Genomic DNA, 22,726 nt, shown 5'->3' on the forward strand with positions numbered 1-22,726 from the left:
CCTGTGTAACCTGCATGCAGGCATCCAGGGCAGAATTTAACCCCAAGGTCTAGATTATACCTGCCCCATGCACAGGCATATGAGTACTTTGTGTGTGCATGTGCCGACAGCCTGGTGCAGAATGTGAAGTTCTGCTGTAGGCCTGCGAGCTTTGAGAGCCTCCCAGAGCCCCCTGGGGTAGTGCAGCTCCATCCCACCACCAATGCAGACTAGTGACCTTCAGGCACAATCTGGCCCTAACGGGTTTCATTGTATAAAGTTGCTATGGTATCGCCAGTTTAGAATTCTAAAAAACAAATCTGCCTCTGTACAGCATGTTAAAATAACCCACCCCAAATGACACTTCACTTTTTATAAAGCAATTCTACTAATTGTTCCGGGGCAGATTCTGTCACCCACTCTGCACTCCGAGTAGTACCTTCATCTCCAAATACTTCCACTGATTTCAGTATTGCCAATCCCAAGCGTTCAATGAATATCACGAGTCAGGCCTTAAAAAATATCTTGAGATTGGCTTTAAAATCATGAGATTTTAAACTATAACAAATGTTTGGTCTTTTTATTTGCCATCTGGTCTTGGAGCCTTTAGTGTTCACATTCTCAGGCTTTTCCCCACAACTGTAAGGACCAGAAACCTACTTTTATAAAATATGAAACTGACATTGTCATGTAGTTATCTGGCTCCAGGAGCTGGGGCTTTAAAAAAAATACTTTCTATCAAGACTCACACTGAATTGTAAGAGTGAACAACTGTGAGCTACTTGTGAAGTACAATACTTTTCAGCATGCGTTAGAAAGGCAAAATCTGGCCTTCATTCACAAGCAGAGTTGTGCAAAGATTGGCAGTTTTATTTTTCATGACATTGTCTTGAGTTTCAATTCACTCTCCCACCAAACTGAACTTTGAGTAGCAGGGTCAAATGACCCCAACATGAAACTCGGCTGAAACACGGACTTTCACCTGCTTTCAAGTTGAAACCATACAACATTGCAAAATTAGAGTTAGTTCTTCATTTTATTTACACAAGTAGTTGCATTAAAGTCAACAGTCCCAATCCTTGGCTATGGCTCAGGATCACACAGCCCAGTTTGGGAGGGAATTGCAAAGCTTGCCTTTGTGCTCCCTGATTCTCGGCCATCTGAGTGAAAGTCCATAGCATAAGTTGGAACAACCTACTCTAAGTTGAGCTAGCTGTCAATGGCCCCACAGGGCATATTGGCAGCCAGGGAACAATGGAGCGTAGGGCCCTTCTGACTATGCCCCCTTTTCTCCAGCCATGCTTTCTATTCTGACTATAAGTGGAGATGGAGGAGCCACCATGCCACTTTAGAATCCCCATATGCAAAGTGTCCGAACCGCAGCAGAGAATCAGATCCAAAGTCAGTAGAATTTTCCCAGTTTCATGTCTCCTCAGAGTTTATACTGTGCACAATAAAATATATTTTAAAACATACATCAGGAAAGTGGTCTCTATGACCCTAATGTAGCAAAAATACCTCAAAACTTCCCCAATCCACAAGAACCCTCCTTACTCAGCCCCCATCCTGCAGAAAAAGCCCAAGTAAAGAAATAGGCTTTGCAGCATTTGCTCAAAAACCGAGTGCAAATTAGCTTCAGCAATTCCTAAGCCCCACTGAATGTTTCATTAAACGTGGGCTGAAGTTTGACAGCAAACCCCAGTAACAAATGTTGTCATGAATATTTCACAGAGTTCTATTAATTGTGACTATAAGCATTATTATTGATACATATTATTGTTACGGTTTGGGTGCAACTGCCTCCTTCCATTTAAGAAGTAGGTAAGTTTCTTTATAGAACCAGATAACTGAAATAATAGCAGACTCCATCCCAAATACAGGCACATGTCACTGTCCAAAATAAAGACACATGCAAGACACATACAGGCAGAGGGATGTTGCAGGGTATTGTTTTGTGAAGGTTTGCATGTCTATGAAAGAGAGGCAGAAAGCCAGAGAAGCAGAGAGCAAAGCAGGAGAAAATACCAGAGAAACAGGGGTTGCAAAGCCAAGGATAAGGCAAAACAAGCAGTAAGAATGTGTCCCCGAGAAAAGGTAAGAAAGAGACAGAGATAGAGAGACAGCTTTGGGGCTAAGTGCTGATGGGACAGGGACTTTGAACTGTGAGCAAAGACACTGTCTCGTTGTTTGAGTGCTGCTTTGTTGAGGGTCGCAGGGTTTTATGTACATTCTTTGTAAATAAATAGGATTGCAACAAAGAAATTGCTGACTTCATCACCAATTTCTCTTCCTAACTGAAACAACCCACAACATGCCAGATTTGGCTAACTACTCAGGTCAAAAAGGGGTAACATTGCATTCATTCAAATTGGTCTCATTTTTTTACCTAAGGGTTTACTGGACTTTGTTATAAATGTGGACATAGTAACATTCATGTAAAGTACAATTGGTCACCAGGATTTTGGCAAGAAATAAACGTAGTCATTTTTCTTATGTTGTGAGATTAAAAATAGGATGCGAGGGGTTGATCAGAACAACAGGATTCTGTCTGTTCGAAGAAGGGAAGACATTCATTTTCCAATAATGCTTGCTTAGAAGAGTTAAGTGAATGACCGTCTGGTTTTGGATGCTGCAAGTGAGAACATATCTAAATGTTTTAAATTTAGAGATGAATAATCCTTGTTTTTAACTAGAATAAGAAGAATACAGAAAAGATGCCCCAATATAGAGAACTACCAGATAAAACGAATCTGCTTCTCCATGATGAAATAATGATTGCAAGCTGCAAAAATAGAACAAAGGCTCTGATGAATTCTTAGTGCATGAATTTAAGTTACAGTTTACTTATGCAGACTAGGAATGTCATATGTAGGATAAAACAGGTATGGTGGCAGAATTAGCGTGGGAGATTGTTTGTGGGCTCAAAGAGCACTGTGAATGGAAATGTTTACTTGACCTGGTCTATGCTACAGTTAGGTTAATATAAGCCACATAGGCATCAGCCTAATTGAGCATGTGTCTACACTTAAATTTGTCTCTCATCGACATAAGCACCTCCTTCCAGTTACACAGTAACACCACCTCCCAGAGTGCTCCTGAGCTATGGTTAATTACTGAGATTGACGAAGTGCAAGTGTAGACACTGCATTACATATGTTGACCCTAACAATCCTCCAGTAGCTGTTCCACAATGACCAAGTCTGACCTCTCACCTCACAATTGTGAACTCCACTGACTGGCTGTCACGGAGGCCCTCTATCTCATTTAAAGCCCCGTGAATTTTTGAAATAACTTTTCCTGAGTGCCAAGCTTGGTGAGCACACCTAGAAGCTCTCCATTGTTGTGTGCAACTGCCCAGCCGACCATGCACTCCAGACACTTGCAGTAGACTGTAGCTATTGGATCTCCTGGGCCTACGGGAAGAACACACTGTACAGCCATAGCTACGGACCAGCCATCAGAAGATGGACATCCATAAGCAGATTGCATGGGGGATGTATGAGAAGGGGTACAACAGGGTCAGCACCAGTGCCTCATAAAAGTGAAGGAACTGTGTCGGGCATACCAGAAGGCCAGGGAGGCCAAAAGCTAATCCTGTGCTGAGCTGCAAAACTGTTGTTTTTACAGTTAACTGCACCCCATATTTAGCAGAGATCCTACTACCACCCCCGAACATAGATACCTCCAAGAAGGCTGAGTCGCAGCCCAGTGGTGTGAACAGGAAGGAGGAGGAAGAAGAGGAGGGCGGGGGACATGCAACCAGGGGTCCAGCTCAGGGCTGGCCTTACCATGAGGTGAACTGAGGCAACCACCTCAGGTGCCAAACTCGGGGGGGGGGCATCCCTAGGACCCAGAGTGTAGAACATTGTGTCTACTGCTGGTGCATATGTATTCTCTCTGTTTTAGATGCACAGACATGATGGAGTGCTGTGCTGGAGGAAGGAGGGCACAAGAGACATAACAGGCAGGCAGGAGGAAAGGTGAGAGGGAATAACAGAAAGCAGCAGTAGCTGAAGGGAGAGAGAGGAGGAGGAGCCTCTTATGTACCTCTCTAGCACCCCCAGGAGCCTGGGCTGTTAACACCAGCTTCTCAGGGAGCTTCCTGTTTCCTGCTGCTTACCTGAACCCACTTGCGGAGAACAGGCAGTCAACTGAAGTAGTAGGAGCCAGTTAGGCCCTTAAGACACTGATATCTTCCCTCACTCAGGCCCTGCTACCAGCCTGCTTATTTGTCCCCTTCAGCTGAGTGTTGAGAGCCACTGTAGCTGGCACAGAACAGAAGTCATGAGTGAAAGAAGAAAATGCCCCTCTGGGGCAGCATTGAGAAAATGAAAGAAAGTAAAGGAAGCTTTTCTATCTAAGCAGGAAGGAGCTCTCCTGAGATACATAGACACAAATGTTCACAGTGAGCCTTTCCAGTCCCAGTGAGAAAGTGAGTGGTGAGGAGATGCCTGATCTTCCAGTTAGTCAGAGTGCAGGTGACCTGGCAGCTACTGCAGCATCCATATCTCCATCTCAAATGGATGTAACCATGCACATTCCTGAAGGAAAGTGTAGATCAGAGAAGAATGTGGTGGAGATGCAAGAAACAGCTGCTGCTGAGTTTAGTTCCTTAAGTCTAGATGATCCAGGACTGTGGACCCATCTGAGCAGTAGACTGAGGGACTTCCTTGTACTGTGTGGGCCACAGCAAGTGAAAAACTTCATGTTCCCCAAAGACAATGAAAATAGAAGTTTCCATTCAACACATTACTGGCGTGAAATCCCCAATGGTGACAAAGTGAAGAGGCTTATGTACTCAAAAACCCAGAATGCTGAATACTGTTTTTGTTGTAAACTCTTTCAATCTAATGTTCCAGCCACATTAGATGTTCCAGCCACATTAGGTTCTACATGAACAAAGGACTGGAAAAATCTGGTTAGAAAGTTGGCACGCCATGATAAGGCAGCAAATCACTGGAGAGCATTCCATAGGTGGAAAGAGCTTGAGATGAGACTAAGGTTAAAGGCCACCATGGATGATCAGCATCAGGAGAAGATTGCATCAGAGTCTCTTTACTGGCAAAATATTCTGAAAAGGCTCTTTTCCATTGCGAGAATGCTTGCTACCCAAAACCTAGCACTGCGTGGCACTTCAGACCAGCTGTATATGCCAAACAATGGAAACTTCCTTAAAACTGTGGAGTTGATGGCTTAGTTTGATGCTGTACTCCAGGAGCATCTAAGAAGAGTCACCACTCAAGAAATGTACACACACCACTACCTTTGAAAAACAATTCAAATGAGATCATACAGTTACTGGCAACAAAAGTCAAACAGAAGATTGTGGCAGATCTGAAGACAGCAAGATATTACTCTGTTAACCTGGACTGCACACCTGACATCAGCCATATGGAACAAATGACTTTAATGGTGCGTTTTGTAACAACAGGACCTAGTGAAAATGTCCCTACAATGGTCACTGTTAGAGAGCATTTTCTAGAATGTATTGACATTGATGATTCAACAGGAGCTAGTATGACAAATGTGCTTCTTAAAAAGCTGGAATATACGGGAATTGCGATAGCTGAAATGAGAGATCAGGGATACAATAATGGTGCCAACATGAGAGGAAAGAACAGAGGAGTGCCGACATGGATCCAAGAGTTAAACCCTCAAGCTTTTTTTGTCCCATGCAGTTCTCATTCATTGAACTTGGTGGTCAGTGATGCAGCATCATCTTCTAGTGAGGCTGCTGAATTTTGTAATGTAATTTGAACCATCTATGTATTTTTCTCTGCATCAACTCATCGATGGCACATTTTGAAGCAACATCTGGGAACATCCTCTCTGACACTGAAACCACTGAGTGTCACACGATGATAAAGTTGAGTGGAGGTGATAAAGCCTATCAAACACCAAATTGGGAAGATGGATGATGCCATAGTTGCCATTATGGAGGATAATGCTATGACAAGAACTGTTCATGGGAGAACAGTGACAGAGGGAAATGGAATCACCAGAAACATACATAGCTTCAAATTTCTGTGTGGCTTAGTATTGTGGCATGACATACTATTTGAAATATATGTTGTAGGCAAGAGACTCCAAGGTGTTGACCTTGATATATTTGGAGCAATGGAACAACTGAACAAAACAAAGTCATACCTACAGTCTTACCGGTCAGATGAGGGATTTCAAAAAGTTCTGAAGAGTGCACAGAAGTTGGCAGAGGAAGTTCACACTGAAGCTATTTTCCCACTCATTCAAGAATATAAGAGTCATCGAAGAAGAAGGCATTTTGATTGCCAGGCACAGGATAATCCATAAGAGACCCAAACAACAATTCAAATTTGAATTCTTTAACCAGGTGCTAGATTGTGCAATACAGTCAGTTGAAGAACTTTTCATGCAGCTCAAGGAACACAGCAGCATATTTGGGATGTTGTATGATATTTCGAAACTCCTCACTATACATGAAGAAGACCTACACCAGCAATTCAGGGCACTAGAGACAGTGTTGACACATGATGACATGCACAATATTGATGCGAGTGATGAACTGAAAACTCTTTCAAGATACATTTCAACAGGATCAACTCCAAAGGCTATTCTGAAATATATGTGCACAAATAAGATGACAACCCTCTATCCAAATGCTTTTGTTGCTCTGTGCATACTTCTAACACTTCCAGTAACAGTTGCCAGTGGAGAACACAGCTTCTCCAAGCTGAAGTCAATAAAAACACAGCAACACTCCACAATGACACAGGAGAGACTGGTCGGCCTTGCAACCATCTCAATAGAGCATGAGCTGGCCCAGACTGTGGACCTCCAGGAAGCAGTTCAAATCTTTGCAACCAAGAAGGCAGGGAAAGCACCACTTTTATTATTCAAACAGATAAAAATGCCAGTGTTTACTATGCAGACAAGAAAAGTTATATTTGCTGTTCGGGTGTTTGAAAGTTAAGTGTTACTTAAAATTTTTTAACAAGGCATTTTAAGTTGTTAGTTCTCCTTTATTGGGATAGGTAGCAGAGCAGAGCCATGAGAGGAGTAGAACAGGAAGACGGCAAAATTGAGACCTTTCAAAGTTTTGGCCCAAGTGAGGGGGCTTGGGAGCGTCATTTGAGTTCCCTGCCTCAGGTGCCAAAATGTTGTGGGCTGGCCCTAGTCCAGCTATGCCATGAGCCAAGACCTGTTTGAGACTCCATCACAGTCAAGTCAATCACAGCTGTCATGCATGGGCGAGCCCAAAGCAGAGGAAGGAACCTGGGGCAAGTGTGTAATTGTATTTCCCCTTACAATGATGTACTGATGGTGCCTCCAATTTAATTGGACACAGCTATCAACTTTTCATTAATTTACTCTTACTAGAAGAAGCAGCTGTGCAACAAGGGGAAGTATGTTGTTATCTACTTTCCATTCTCCTGTAGACTTAGGCAGGAGGGTAATTTGGAGCAGATCGGTTATGGACATAGGGCTGTTCCTTGAATCCTTCTGAGAGATCTTGATGCAACTTTCATTGAGGTACTCTGCAGTCCTCTCCTGAAATTTTCTAGAGATGGGACCCTTATTTCTCCCTCTGCGGTAGGACACTTTCCCATGCCAATCAGTGATAACTTCAGCAGACACCATTGCAGTACACAAGCTAGCAGCATATGGGCCAAATAGCTTCAGGCCACCAGCAGCAGCTGTGTTGTCTTTGCCTTTGTTGCCCTCAGGAGTGAGATATCAGCTAAAGTCACCACTGCCTGTGGAAAATTGCTCCAGTATTCAGTGCTATTACCCTATACTCGTAATTTCATGCATCTGAGCAATTCCCTCATTTCCCTCACCATGGCTGGTGCTGTGAGTGGTACCATGTGCAAGCACTCCCAAGCAGAAGTGTCAATAAGCAGATCTTCTTTAAAGCTTTAGGGGAGCAAGGGAAGGGAATTCTGAATCTTAACTTTTGCTTTCTGTTATGACTATATTGAAAGTGGAACCTCTTTGTGTTTTAATTGCACCTGCTGCCATTGTGGCCTTGAGGATTTCCCCCTCCACAGCTGCAGAACACCTAACCCAGATAAGAATAGGAGTACTTGTGGCACTTTGGAGACTTACAAATTTATTTATTTATTGTAGCATAAATTTGTTAGTCTCTAAGGTGCCACAAGTACTTGTATTCTTTTTGCGGATACAGACTAACACAGCTACTACTCTGTAACCCAGATAAGGAGGAGAAAGAAGAGGACTCAGGATGACATGTTTACTGAGATCCTGCCAGCCAGTGCTGCACAGCCAGGACTGTGAGCAAAGAGCCTGGAGGGTGAACATTGCAGACAGCCTGGAGAAGGAAAGAGCTGAGAGGAGAAAGTCCCAGCAGGAAAAGGAGGGAGATGCACCAGGACATAATGGAGCTTCTCAGAGGCAAACACAATTTTTGCCAATTCTTGTGGACCTACAGGTTCAACAGTCTTGGGCTGACCTCCCTTTATTTTCTGTGGAGAACTCCACTACAGCACCTCCCTACACTCCCCCTAAACATTCCATGTGGCATCAGAGGCCACCTCCCAGGCCCTACCACTCACCCTTGGGGACATTAAGGACAACCACAGCTTCACACACACGGATGTGTGAAAGCCACAGTTGCTGTATGTGTAGGTAAAATGGACATGAATGTTGTTTCCCCTTGTTAAGTTCTGTTCCATTAATTTATTAAGTTTTTAATGTATTTGCTTCTAAATTGCACAGATTTTTCTTTGCACTGTTTTTTAACTCAATACAAGTCTATTATTTGGAAAATCATTCATTTTTTAATAGTTCACAACATATGCTGCACAGTGCCTAGCAATTCAGAAAGCACCCACTTGCTTCTTACTGGACAGTGTAACACAATTCACAGGATCAGTGACAAAAAGTGTAATAATCATAAATGCACAGCAAACACCACAAAATTAATATATGCATTATTATTATTATTATATATTTGGAGTATGCAATCCGATCAAGCCAAGCCACAGCATTCTTATCAATGATGTTCAAGGCACAAAGACCTCCAGGAAATTGAGACATTTTGCAATCCTCAACACTATGTGTTATGATTTATGGCTGCCCACATTGACATAGTGGACTGTCTACAATGCCACGAAAATTCTGCTGCAACACAAATTCCACGTCCAGTACGAAACCGATTCAGAAGGCTCCATTACCTTCACAGTAAATCAAACCCGGGTTGACGATGAGTGGGATCTGAAACAAGATAATTAGTTGTCACTTTTTCTGCGGACTATGATACTTGTCATGCATCCTCTACTGTAAATCCCTCACCCGGTAAACTTATCCACAACAGGCACCACAAGGGAAGACGACCATGTGGTGCGTTAAACAAGTCTTTAATTAATAGTAGGTATGTCATATCACATAATTTCATCACAAGCTTTGCTACACTTTCCTCTTTGCGAATGTAGGTGGAGCAATATTGCAGAGAACTAGTAACCATGGTAGAGGAGTAGATTTAAGTGTGCATGAAATAATACGTATGGTGCAATTAAATTGTATGTTGATCATCTTTGTGTGAGATGACCGAGCCCATACTGTAGTGCAGTACTCCACCGCTGAATAACACAGTGCCAAGGCTGAAGCACGTAATATTTGGGCATTGGCACCCCATGTCATTCCGGCCAGTTTTCCAAGCAGGTTGTTGCACATTTTGACCTTAGTCGCTGTCTTTGTAAGATGGTCATGATATGTGAGAGTTCTATCCAACATAACACCTAGATAGATCGGGTGTGAATCATGCTTTATTCACTGACCATTGAGAACTATATTCAACTCTCTGCCCACTTGTGCATGATGTAAGTGGAAGACATTCAACACAGTCTTATTTCCACTTGGTATCAGGTGCCACCGACGACAATAGTCAGTCAGAGCTGCCATATCTGTATTCAGGACACCCTCAAGTACGTCAAAGGAATTTGACTGAGTGCAGAGGCATATGTTGTCTGCAAAAACAAACATGTGAGACCCAGTAGTTGATAGATCATTCTAATATAAGTTGAATAACGTTGGAGGTAATACTGATCCTAGCAGGAGGCTGTTCTGGTACCTCCAAGCACTTGTTCTATCACTAATATGCACATGGAAATGGGATGATTTCTCAAAAATAGAGCCATGCACATACTAACCAACTTGGCATAATTCTAGACAATTTCACCAAAAGGCCCATGTGTGACAGGCTGGATCACAGAAACCCCTTGGGACTGCCAACTGATGTGCTTTGACTACCTCTGAGTCTGTTTTCCCTGCCAGCTTAGGACTTCAGTGCCCCGCCTGGTTTGAGCCGGACATGCTTGCCTGCTGCTTACACAGACCCAGGTCTGAACCAGGTCCCCTAAACACTGCAGGGTTAACTGAAAACAGCTTAAGAAGTGTTCCTGTCTCTAACACTCAGATGCCCAGCTCCCAATGGGGTCCAAACCCTAAATAAATCCGTTTTACCCTTTATAAAGCTTATATAGGATAAACTCATAAATTGTTTGCCCTCTATAACGCTGATAGAGAGATATGCACAGCTGTTCCCCCCACCCCCAGGTATTAACACATAAATTGGGTTAATTAATAAGTAAAAAGTGATTTTATTAAATACAAAAAGTAGGACTTAAATGGTTCAAAGTAATAACAGACAGAACTGTAGTGAGGCTGAGTAGCCTCCCTCTGAGCGGGAGAGCAAGGGACCCCTACACTCCCCTTGGAGGGCGGAGCCTAGATCACCCTGCCCCTTCGCCAGAAGAACTAGGGCGTGGCCAGAAGTATAAAAGGCCAGCCATGCAGCACAGCTGGGGGAGAACCTGCAATGGAGGAGGATGCTCGGCCTGTTCTCCAGAGGCCCCAAGAGGAATCTGTGCCTGGCTGTTCGCAATCCCCAGGCGTAGACAAGGACTGGCCTGGAGTACCCACTGTGGTTTTCCTCGAGGATCCAGAAATGGCCTGGAGGCCACAGGTGCCAAACCCCAGGGAGGCAGGAAGTAGCCCAGGGGCAGCCTGCTGCAGAGCCCGGTGTGGCTCAGTCAGTGTGTTGCGGCTGGATTTCCACTGACACAGGGGCAGCCAATCCTGCCCCTGCCAGGGCCCTGGGCAGGGAAGCAGTGGAGTAGATTGGTCCCGCATCCCCCTTCCACCCCACCCTGGGTAGCTGACCCCCTACATGGTGCAAGGAGGCTCTAGCCCAGGACAGGAGCTCCCTTATCACTCACCTGGAGAGACTGTTTGTTTGCTGGCTGCCAGCAAATGCTAAAACCAGCCCTCTAAAGACTGTTTGTTTGCTGGCAGCCTGAGCTCTACTCAGGCTAAAGCCAACCCTGTAAAGACTGTTTGTTTGCTGCCTGGGTTCCACCCAAGCCAGGGCCCACCCTTGAAGACTCGTTGTTTGTGGGCTGCTTGGGCCCCACCCAGGCCGGAGCCACCCCAATAGACTGTGTTGAGGGGCTGACCACTTGAGCTACCCCAGCCCAGGCCAAAGCCTGGTAGCGACAGTTGATCACCCAGCCCTATTGTGGGCCCCCGGCTACCATGCAGACTCTGGTACAGACAAGACTGGGCCAGCCAGAGAGGCCTTCCTCCAAGCAGGAGAGCGGGGGACTGCTACACTAACAAAGTGAATTACCAAGAAAAATAAAATAAAACACGCAAGTGTAAACCTAATACAGTAAGAAGTTAAATACAGATAAAAATCTCACCATCAGAGATGTTCCAAAAGCCTCTTTTACAGACTAACCTCCTTCTAGTCTGGGTCCAGCAATCACTCACAGCCAGTTTCTTTTGGGTATCCTTTGTGGGTGGAGAGGCTATCTCTTGAGCCAGATGAAGACAAAATGGAGTGGTCTCCTAGGGGTTTGATGCAGCAGTAATTGCATAGTGCCTCGCAAATGTGTGGGCTGAGGAGCATGTCGCTGCTCTGCAGATGTCCGCAATAGATACGTTTTCCACAAACACGATGGAGATCAAGTGTGCTCTGAGTCCACTGACAGCTTCCCAGGGACATGACACCCTTGGCAGCATAGCACATGACCATGCATCTGGAAGTCTATTTAGATGATCGTTATGCACAACAAGGTGATCTCTCATTTGTTCTAAGTAGGACGCAAAGGAGCTGGGTAGAAACCTGAAATGGCTTTGTTCTATCCGGATAAAAGAGTAGGAGCTTAGATACACTTAAAACACTGCAGCAGCATAGCTGCATCACTGCAGAACCTCAGTGAAGATGCTATCTATGCCGAGGGGAGAGGTTCTCCCCTCGGCATAGATAATCCACCTCCCCAAGAGGCAGTAGATAGATCAACAGGAGAATTCTCCCATCAACCTAGTGCTGTCGACACTGAGAGTTAGGTCAGTTTAACTGTGTCGCTCAGGGGCGTGGGTTTTTTACACCGCTGAGTGACGTAGTTATACTGATCTAAATTCCTAGTGCAGACCAGGCCTAGAACTCAGAGCACATCTGAAGTGTGGAGCTTTGTTCATCTATCTGGATATGTAGCTTTGGGGCAAATATATCGACAGATTTAGTTAGGTAATCAGATACCACCTTGAAAAGAAATGTAGATTGTGGCCTAAACTGCACCTTGTCCTTGTAGGATAAGAAAAGCCAAAGAGAGCCAAGGTGATGGTATACTGTCCTCAATGGAGGAGTCAAACAGGCTGCTTTGAGGCCTGTGGCTGCCTGAATGAAGAGACCAAAGAGGCAGAAGATAGAAGCCTCCCTCTTGGTGTTTTTTGCAACTAGAATGATCAGGCTGTCGATAAGGGTAGATCTGCTGCCTCAGTTGGGATTGAGTGTGGTATGTCTTTCTCTCTGTGACTAGTGTGTATAGGCCTAGGGATTGTAAGACTGCTCTAGAGTCTTTTAATGTATGTAAAGCCTAATCTGTCTTGGAGAAAAATAAGGCACAGCCCTCAAAAGGAAGGTCTACAAATGTCTGCTGTACTTCTGCAGGAATCCCAAATGACTGCAACCACGAGAAAATGCATAGTTAATACTGTCACCATAACCCTCACTGCTTAATCTGCTGCACCTAAGGAAGCATGTAGGCCAATTACAAAACCAGACAATGTTCCGCCAAGGATTGGATCTCTTCCGTAGAACCTTCAGGGAATTTATTTAGGAACTGAGATATGCCTCCTGATTTGAATAATTATACCAGGCCAGGAGGTCCTGGTGCTGTAACCCCGCAGTTGAACAAATCTTTGTCCCCAAAAAATCAACATTTTCATATCCTTTTTTGCGGGGGGAGTGGGGGATCTCCTTAGCTCTGTTAGGGGCTTTCCCTTCACCCTCTCCCCTGGTTCTTGTCACACGAACAGAAAGCAGAAGACCAAAAGTACAAAGTGTAGACAATGTGATGTTTATTGGGGTTACTTTTCAGCAAATATGTGTTCCATAACTCTGATGCCGCAAAGCCTTGTTTCCCAATGTCTCGTCCATCCGCCCTTCTCAGGAAGCATAATTATACCTGAAATGCATGCCCATAGTCCCATCTCTTACAATTTAGGGTCATGTTACATTGTGGCCCTGGGGTCTTCATCCCACCGCTTTTGTACCCGATGGGAGGGGTAAGGAGTGAGGTTGTGCTCCAGTCAGGGCCAGGAATTTCTTTGTTTTATACCTCCCCACCCCACCCCCCGAAACCCTTTTGCCCCTCCTGACCAGTTGCTTGATTTTGCCATGAGATGGGGTTGAGGCAATCATCAAGTGTGTGCTGAGTAACACTTTAACTGCTCTTATCTATTCCCATTGTACGAACAAATCCATCTGACAAGGCAGAAACAACATCACAGTGTTTTTGTCCTGTGTTTACACATATTAGTATAAGAGTATCAAAAAGTCAAACCCAAAATTCTATCCCAGGCTAACAAACAGACATATACTAACAAGCTCTACCTTGATGGTGCCTTTCTTAACCTCAGCCACCACCAGTCAGCCCTGCATGGGGTATGAATAAAACTGTTTGAACCCCTGGGCTGGAATCTAGTATTTGTGCTCCGTGCACTTTGCCTCTGGTGGAATAGATGAGGGTGACTTGACAGACAGCATTATTGCCTCATTTATAGGAAGGGCTACTTTCCCTGCAGTAGCTAGATGCAAGGTGTCTGTAAGCTTGTGAGGATTCTCCTCCACTAGCTACATCCAAGAGGATGACATATTCAGAGGAGGCAAGGCAGGACTTTAATACCACCACGGTAGACAGTTGGTCCAAGGCAGGTGGAGGGAGATCCTGGAATTCAGTGTATGGAGGCTATTCGGTACTGACCACTAGCAGTATCTTGGTAGTGGGCAGGAAAGCCTCCCTTCTTGGTAATCTGTTTCTATGGGGAAGTGGAGATGTCTATCTTGATACTGAAGCATCCCCCAAGGCACTCACATATGACCAATAAGGGGACTGATAAAGTACTGGAGGCCAGTTGTGCCTAGACCAGACTTCTCAGTCCTTTGATCTGCACTTTCTGTGACAGCAGGAATGTCTGGAGTAAGTTCTGGACTCTCTGAAGTGGGAGACATGGGAACCTACTCCAGACTCTGATGAGGAGTAAGAACCGTCCTAAGGCCAAGGTGGTGTGGTACTGGGAGGAGCTCTCGGAGACCAGGACCAGGATCTATGCCGAGACTGTGGTACTGGCAGCAGCAGCAGAGGCTTCCCGACTATTGGTACCATGTGTTGAGGAAGACTGCCACCAACGAGACTGATAAGGATTGATGGGGTCTTGAGACTGATAGGGCCATAACAGACCCTAATGACAGTGCAAGGACTGCACCATATGCAACAGTACTGGTAGAGGACTTTGCCCTTAATCAGCGGCAATGGCAGTACCGAAAGGCACAACAGGTTCTTGGCAGCCACATAGGCTTCTGCACTAAAATGGATGGTTATCCCACCATCAGCTGCAATGAAGTAACAAGCCTCGATAGGCAACTTCAACCTTTATTCTCTCAGATCAGAGCACAGGGCACATAGGGCATATGTGTGGAACCCCAATGGGTGTAGCTAGAGAAAACTCTCTAGCACTGGTGCATGAGATTTGCAGACACCTACAGCGTAAAGGACATATGCAATCACTCAAAGAAGAACTCATAATATTCTAAAACAAATAAGATATACTGTAAATCAGAGATCTGTGAGAAGAAAATCTCTGATTTAGATGTGGATTTGCACAAATATTGCTGCTATATGCCATGTCTGCAAATACAGTATAAACTCTGCTCTAGCAGTACATGTCTATCAGTTCTGGAATTATCTTTGTTTCCTTGAGCCACAAATTACTTGAACATCAGTGTATGGTATGGTTACATTTAATCCATAACCCCCACAACACAGTGAAATGAACAATGATCATTCCACAACAAACAGAAACAAAAATGATTAAAAGGCTAGAAAACATGACCTATGAAGAAAGATTCAAAAAAATTGGTTCGTTTTAGTCTGGAGAAGACTGTGAGGGGGAGAGAAGGAATGATAACAGTTTTCAATTATGTAAAAGGTAAAAAAAAAACCTTAAAACTAGGTTTGAAGGGGGCAGGTGACCAAAGCCCACAGGTAAGTAAAAAACATGGAGACGTGAGAGAAGGGTTGGAATTTGCAGGGAGCATGGGCTGTTATATCAGGGACAAGGGAGAGACAAGACTGAACTGGGGAGGAAATCAAATCAGTATCTCAGATGTCTGTATACTAATGCGAGAAGTATGGGGAATAAGCAGGAAGAAGTCAAAATGCTAGTAAATAAACACAGCTATGACATAGTTGACATCACAGAGACTTGGTGGGATAATATGCACAACTGGAATATTGGAAAAAAGGTACAGCTTGCTCAGGAAGGACAAGCAGGGAAAAAAGGGAGGAGGGGTTGCTTATATGTTAAAAATGTATACACTTGGACTGAGTTGAGATGGAAATAGGAGACAGACTTGTTGAAAGTCTCTGAGTAAGGATAAAAGAGGTAGAAAACAAAGGTGGTGTCATGGTAAGGGTCTACTACAGACCACCAAACCAGGAAGAAGAGGTTGATGAGGCTTTTTTAAGCAACAAAATCATCCAAAACACAGGATTTATTGGTGATGAGGGACTTCAACTTTCGGGAAAATAGCACAATAGGGCACAGATTATCCAATAAGTTCTTGGAATGTATTGGAGACTATTTTTTATTTCAGAAGGTGTAAAAAGCTATTGGGGAAAGGCTGTTCTAGACTTGATTTTAACAAATAGGAAGGAACTGGTTGAGATTTTGAAAGTGGAAGGCAGCTTGTGTGAAAGTAATCATGAAATGGTAGAGTTCATGATTTTAAGGAATGGTAGGAAGGAGAGCAGCAAAATAGAGACAAGGATTTCAAGAAGGCAGACTTTAGCAAATTCAGGGAGTTGGTAAGTAAAATCTCATGGGAAGCAAGTCTAAGGGGAAAAACAATTGAAGACAGTTGGCAGTTTCTCAAAGAGACATTATTATTAAGAGCACAAGAGCAAACTATCCCACTTCGTAGGAAAGATAGGAAGTATATAAGAGACCACCCTGGCTTAGCCAGGAGATCTTCAATGATCTGAAACTGAAAAAAGAGTCCTACAAAAAGTGGAAACTAGGTCAAATCATGAAGGATGAATATAAACAAATAACCTAAAATTAGAAAGGCCACTGCACAAAACAAGGTCAAACTAGCTAGAGACATAAAGGGTAAAAGAAAACATACAATTAGAAATACATTAGAAGCAAGAGGAAGACCAAGGACAGAGTAGGCCCGTTACTCAATGAAGGAGGGAAAAACAATAACACAAAATATGGAAATGACCGAGGTACTTAATGACTTCATTTCGGTTTTCACCAGGAAGGTTGGTAGTGATTGGACATCTAACACAGTGAATGCCCGTGAAAATCAGGTAGGATCAGAAGCTAAAATAGGTAAAGAACAAGTTAAAAATTAGTTAGACTAGTTAGATGTCTTCAGGTCACCAGGGCCTGATGAAATGCATCCTAGAATACTCAAGGAAGTGACTGAGGATATGTCTGAGCCATTAGCGATTATCTTTGAAAAGTCATGGATGGAAGAGATTCCAGAAGACCAGAAAAAGGCAGATATAATGCCCATCTATAAAAAGTGAAATAAGGACAACCCAGGGAATTACAGACCAGTCAGCTTAACTTCTGTACCCAGAAAAATAGTGGAGCAAATAATAAAGGAATCAATTTACAAACGTCTAGAAGATAATAAGGTAATAAGTAACAGTTAGCATTAGGGTGACCAGACAGCAAATGTGAAAAATTGGGACGGGGTTGGGAGGGTAATAGGAGCCTATAAAAGAAAAAGACCCAAAAATTGGGAGTGTCCCTATAAAATTGGGACACCTGGTCACCCTAGTCAGCACGGATTTGTCAAAAACAAATTGTGGGGGGACAGGATAACAGTTTTCAAGTACATAAAAGGTTGTTACAAGGAGGAGGGAGAAAAATTGAGCCTTTTAATCATACACTCATTATCTGACTGTATTCACTGTGTACCTGTAGAGAATGAAAAGCTTCATTTTATTAATTTAAACATATACTAGTGATTCAAGCTCAATATGACTTTTCAGTAAATATTTTTTCCTCTGTGTACTTAATGGCATTAGAGACACATAACTGTTATCTTGGGAAGTGTGTTCAACATTAGTTTCAAATGTATATTTTTAGCTATGATAACAGAAAATGTAAATCTCATAATGAGAGCAGGAAGCACTGAATCTGGGCTAATCTACAGCTCCTCACAGCATCAGTACAATGTTCCCCAGGGCATCCCTTGATAAAATACCTTAGTGATTAATACAGAAACCTTTAGAATGGAAAGCCTTGGTTTGATTCTTACTTTTAGCCTTAATGTGAGCCTGACTACTCTCTGAGATGTTGGCCCTAAGCTAGCTTTACTTTTTTTTAAGGCTATCATCATTGTCCGTATTAGTAATCTGTCCTAACCACACAGACCACAATTTTGAAGGCTGCCATTAGAAAAGCAGAGAGGTAAAAGTCCCTTAAAGATTCATGTGATGGCAAAGATTTTTTCAATAACGTTTCATCTTCTTGCACTTGAAGAAAGCTGATGCACATACTGCCTTCTCACTCATCAACGCAGTGGTACTTAATAGGATTAGTTAATTAACAATCAACATTTTAATTGCATTCAATATCAACAATGTTTGGACGATCTTGATATTTGATATATTTATTAATGTAATTGTTACATATTTTTGTGAGTAGGACCACCAGCATAGCTTCTCCCTCATGCCTGGGGCATACCAAAAGAGGCTGCTCACCCCACATTAGCAATGACTAGTGCTTTCTAGCACTTTGTGTGGTATAATGGGTATTTTGTCCTCATTATCATTTTAGAACACCATGACTTTACTCATATTAACTCCCTCCTTATTCTCCTCAAATGTAAATCATGGCTCCATTATGGCACTAATCCAGTAGTCTGTAATGATCTCCCACTCAGTAAAACTACTCTGAACTGACTACTGAGAGATCTTATAAGTATTATATTGAAAACCTTCCATCTGTCAGACCAACCTTTGGGGTCCATGACCACAAGCATTAGTAAAAAAGAACACACTATTGAGACCAGACTGAGGAAAAAATATTTGAGCAAGGGTATTACTCTATTCTGTATCTGTTCTTAAAGTGGCCTCATCATTATAGTATCTGAGTGCCTTTCAGTAGTGCATTAAGTGATGTGATTAGCATTTGTCACATGTGGTTAATTCTCTGTCTCATCCTCTCCTCAGAGTGGGAATTGTATGCGCTGTGTAGTGATTTATTTTGGTTTTGTTGTTGTTTTAAATGTACCTACCACTCTGTGTTTATATTAGAGAAGCCCAGGTCAGAGAAATGTACTTTGCACTTGGAGCAGAAGGTGGTGAGGTTTGAGACGGTCCTTAGTTCCTGGAGTTCATTCCACAATCTCTGACTTGCCTTTGACATATCTCTGTCTCTTGCACAGATGAGCTTTACCCTTGTGATACAAAGTTCCATTATGCCAGAGGAGAGTAGTTGTTGGCCATGGTCTTCATCCCAGAGCTCTAGCAATCTTTTAGATACCCCGGGACTCCATGAATGGTGGTGGAAGTGCAGTTTCTCATTATGGTTCTTTGGGTGCATCCCTCCAGGAAGGACTCAAACTATTTTAGCACGTTCCTCTGGATTCTGCCATCTTTCTCAGGTGGGACAGCAGGGTCTCATGGTCAGCAGTGTCAAATGCTGCAGAGAGGTCCAGGGAAATGAGAATGGGTGTCTGCCCTCTCTATCCGTTGACAATTGGAGATTATTCATGTGATCAAGCAAAGCTGTTTCTGTCCCATGTCCTGGCCCAAATCCAAATGTCTCTCCAGGATAGTTGCTTCAGTTAGATGAGTTTGTAGTTGTCCCTTGGCTAGCTTCCCTATGAGCTTGCTCAGGAACTGAAGGATTTATACTGGGAGTAGTTGGCTAGAACCAACATATACAGGGTAGGTGTCTTCAGAGTTAGTTACACTATTGCATGTTTGAAGGAGTAAGGGAAGATTCCTTCTCTGAATGAGAAAGTGCTATTCTGGTCATGAATGGCACCAGTTGCTCATGACTCTCACCAGTCAGGAAAAGCATGTGTTGGATTTGCAAGTCTTGGGTTGAGACTCCTTTAAGGTGTCCAGTACTTCTTGAAAAGAGAATGTACTGAACTCTGGGAATGCAGGGTGGCTGTTTGTTGTCCTGGAGAGGGGAAGTGAATCCAGGCTGTTTGGGAAGGCTTCCAGAATGTGTGTGATTGTTTCAGTTATTTGCAGTACTTGGCACTCAGTTCTGATGCAGGTTTAGGCACTCAGGACTGATGAAATGATTTACCACCCTGGATAGCTTTTTGGTGTGGGATTTGGCAACTTTTATGGAGGCTGATAGGATGGTTCTCTTGGCCTGTAATACAACCTAAACAGAGGCTTAGAGGAATTTGTTATATTTCATCCTGTCTGTATCAGCCTTCGTTTTCCATCATCTGTGCTTGAGTTCCTGCCCCTCCCTCTTCATCTGGAGCAGGATGTATGAAAACCAAGGAGATCTGTGAGGGTGATGGGATTTAAAAATTGATGGGAAAATCCCAGAGGACAGAGGACAGAGAAGAATTACCACTATTTGAGACAGACACTGGAATAGAAACCTGATATCAGGCATGGCACCATGTACAGTCTAAGGAATTCTCTTGATATCATATTGAAGAGAGATGGTAAAATCCTTCAGAGGGTATTAAGTAAGGAGACCGTTGTTTTCTATAAAAGGGACAAGGACAAGGCCTGTCAACAGAAATATTTTGCTTTTCTGTGGCACCTGATTATCCAATTTGTTAATAAAATCTGAGATTCTTTTGCACAGTGGACAAGAGTCAGTTCATTACCAGGGCAAGGACAGAACTGGAAAGGAATCAGTAATGGTTTTGTGTTTTGGTTTTTTGCGTGAAAAGGGATGCAGGGGATGAGCAGTAAAATATTTCACACATCTGACAAACAGTTACAGTTGGCCCTTAGTGTGCACCCCCAAGAACTGGAGCAGTGATCTGCATGGGTGTAGTTAGAGAATTGGGTCCTGTTAGGGGAGGCTAACAGAGTCTGAGGGAGTTTAAGTTGGTGTCACTCAGATACCAAAGAACTGGAAGAAGGAAGTGGTCAACTGTAATTTGCAGTCTTACAACCTCCTGTTAGCTATTTTCCTGTGATAAACAGCTCTTCCAGCCCCTCAGCTTGATTGCACTATGTTAGACTCTCCCAGACTCCAATGCAGTGAGCCAAATTCAGAGGTGTTGTATAGGGAGATGTAAATTATACCCTGTTATTCCAGAATCAGAATCTTGAATACTGGCAAATATTAGCTACGGGCAACCAACCCTGAGAACTAAAAAAAGGGAACCCTCATCACTGTGCAGACTTGTGAGTAGAACAAAAGGATTATTTTAAGCATGTGCTCAAAATAGAAAATAATTTAGCAATGTTGTCCAACCATTAGGCTTTTTTTCAGTACTGATCTATGTAGGAAAAACTACAGTAAGGTAACTTTTGTTCCATTTAGCTGCCAGGACATCATTCTTTTTCTGCGCAAATTCTACACACTAATTTAGATATTGCAAACAATGAATGGGGCAATTTGATACTGGAAAGTCACTGCTAGCATTGTGAATGTTGCCTTTTATTTGTCTTGGAAAAGTTACCAATTTACATAAAATTCTCATGATCCCTAGCGGTCTGTCTGGGGTGATGAGTTAAGGCTTTGTGCAAAGTTTAGAGTTTTTGACTCTCAGAGTTTAACTGTTTGTGTCCTTTCTTGTTTACTTTCAAAGAATACATTAGGCAAAGTGCAGCAGAGTTACATAGGAATGAACCACTGACTATAGATTTGGCAGGAGTGCAGTCTGTTTTGGAGGACAGGTTAAGATCTGCTTTGAAACCTGTGGTGGCACAGAGCCCAAGTTTGGAAGGGACCTTGGGAGGCAGAGCTATGAGCCTATTTGTTCTTTACTCCTCTATACAGAGGGTGTGTAAGCAAGCTGTGCTGAACACAGCCTGAGGGAGATACTCCTGCTGCCTGAGAATGTCCCAGGCATAGTCTGCCAGTCAGAACCTTTTGGAGCTACTGTATCTATCTAATGTATTTATACAGTGCTAATGATGGTTGTCTAGGCACTGACCCACATTTAACCTCACCACCTGCTCACAGGCCTAGTGAGAGACTGAGGGCAGGGGAGCGGGATATTTTACGTTTGAGTAGTCTCTCTCCTGCCTCTCTCCCCTGCTCTCTCCTGCTCCCTACAGCTTAGATGCCTCTTGAAGGCCTCTCAGCTGTTGCCACTGCCTGTACCCCATCCCGGGATGGGGCTACAACTCCAGACAATACAATCTAATCTAATCTCTCTATTTCTCTCTATCATCTAGTCCTGTTTCCTGCCACTAATTTCTATGAATCCCCAAACCTAGCTACAGCCTCTTCAGCAAAGTGCACTAAAAACTACTATGGATCACACAGAGCAGCAAATGCACATGTTATTGATACAGGCACTTTGATTGCCTGCGTTATCCAACTGTGTGACAATTCAATCATCCTTTATGAATAGGAAAACATCACAGCTGATCTCTAATGCCTCAGTAAAATACCTCAGTGAGGCAGCTGTTGGGATTAAAGCAACTTTTTATACACTGGTGGGGGAAGCAATCATCCGGCACAAGCCCAAGTGTACAGATCCTGTGTATAGGGAACAAAGATTAGTTTCCAGCACTTCTCTCAGGTGACAGCAGACCCTGAACCAAACTGGTATCTGCTTTTCACAGTTCCAACCAATGTGTGCATGACTGGCATGTCATTGGTGGCAATGCCAACAGCCACTGTCCTGACTTAGTTCAGTAACAAAGATGTTTGGAAGTTCATCCAGTAAAACAGATCCAATCATTTTAGTTTGGAAAAATCCCTAGGCGAGGGAGCTAGCTTTATTCTTAACATTTTTCCAAGCAAATTTTCATCCAGCATCCATTTGCTAGGTTTCAAGATGAGTTTCCCCATTTATTTTTATTCTCCAGAATAGCGGGGAGATTCTAGAGTGGAGCCGTTTATAGCCATAACCCTCTGAATTGTTTCTGTCATAAACAGGTAGCTAAGGGTTAATGTCTCTTTCACCTGGAAAGGGGTAACAAACAACACCTGACCAGAGGACCAATCAGGAAACAAGACTTTTTCAAATCTGGGTGGAGGGAAGTTTTGGGTGTGA

The sequence above is a fragment of the Gopherus evgoodei genome, chromosome 2, assembly GCF_007399415.2.
Source record: "Gopherus evgoodei ecotype Sinaloan lineage chromosome 2, rGopEvg1_v1.p, whole genome shotgun sequence".
NCBI classification, from domain to species: Eukaryota; Metazoa; Chordata; order Testudines; family Testudinidae; genus Gopherus; species Gopherus evgoodei.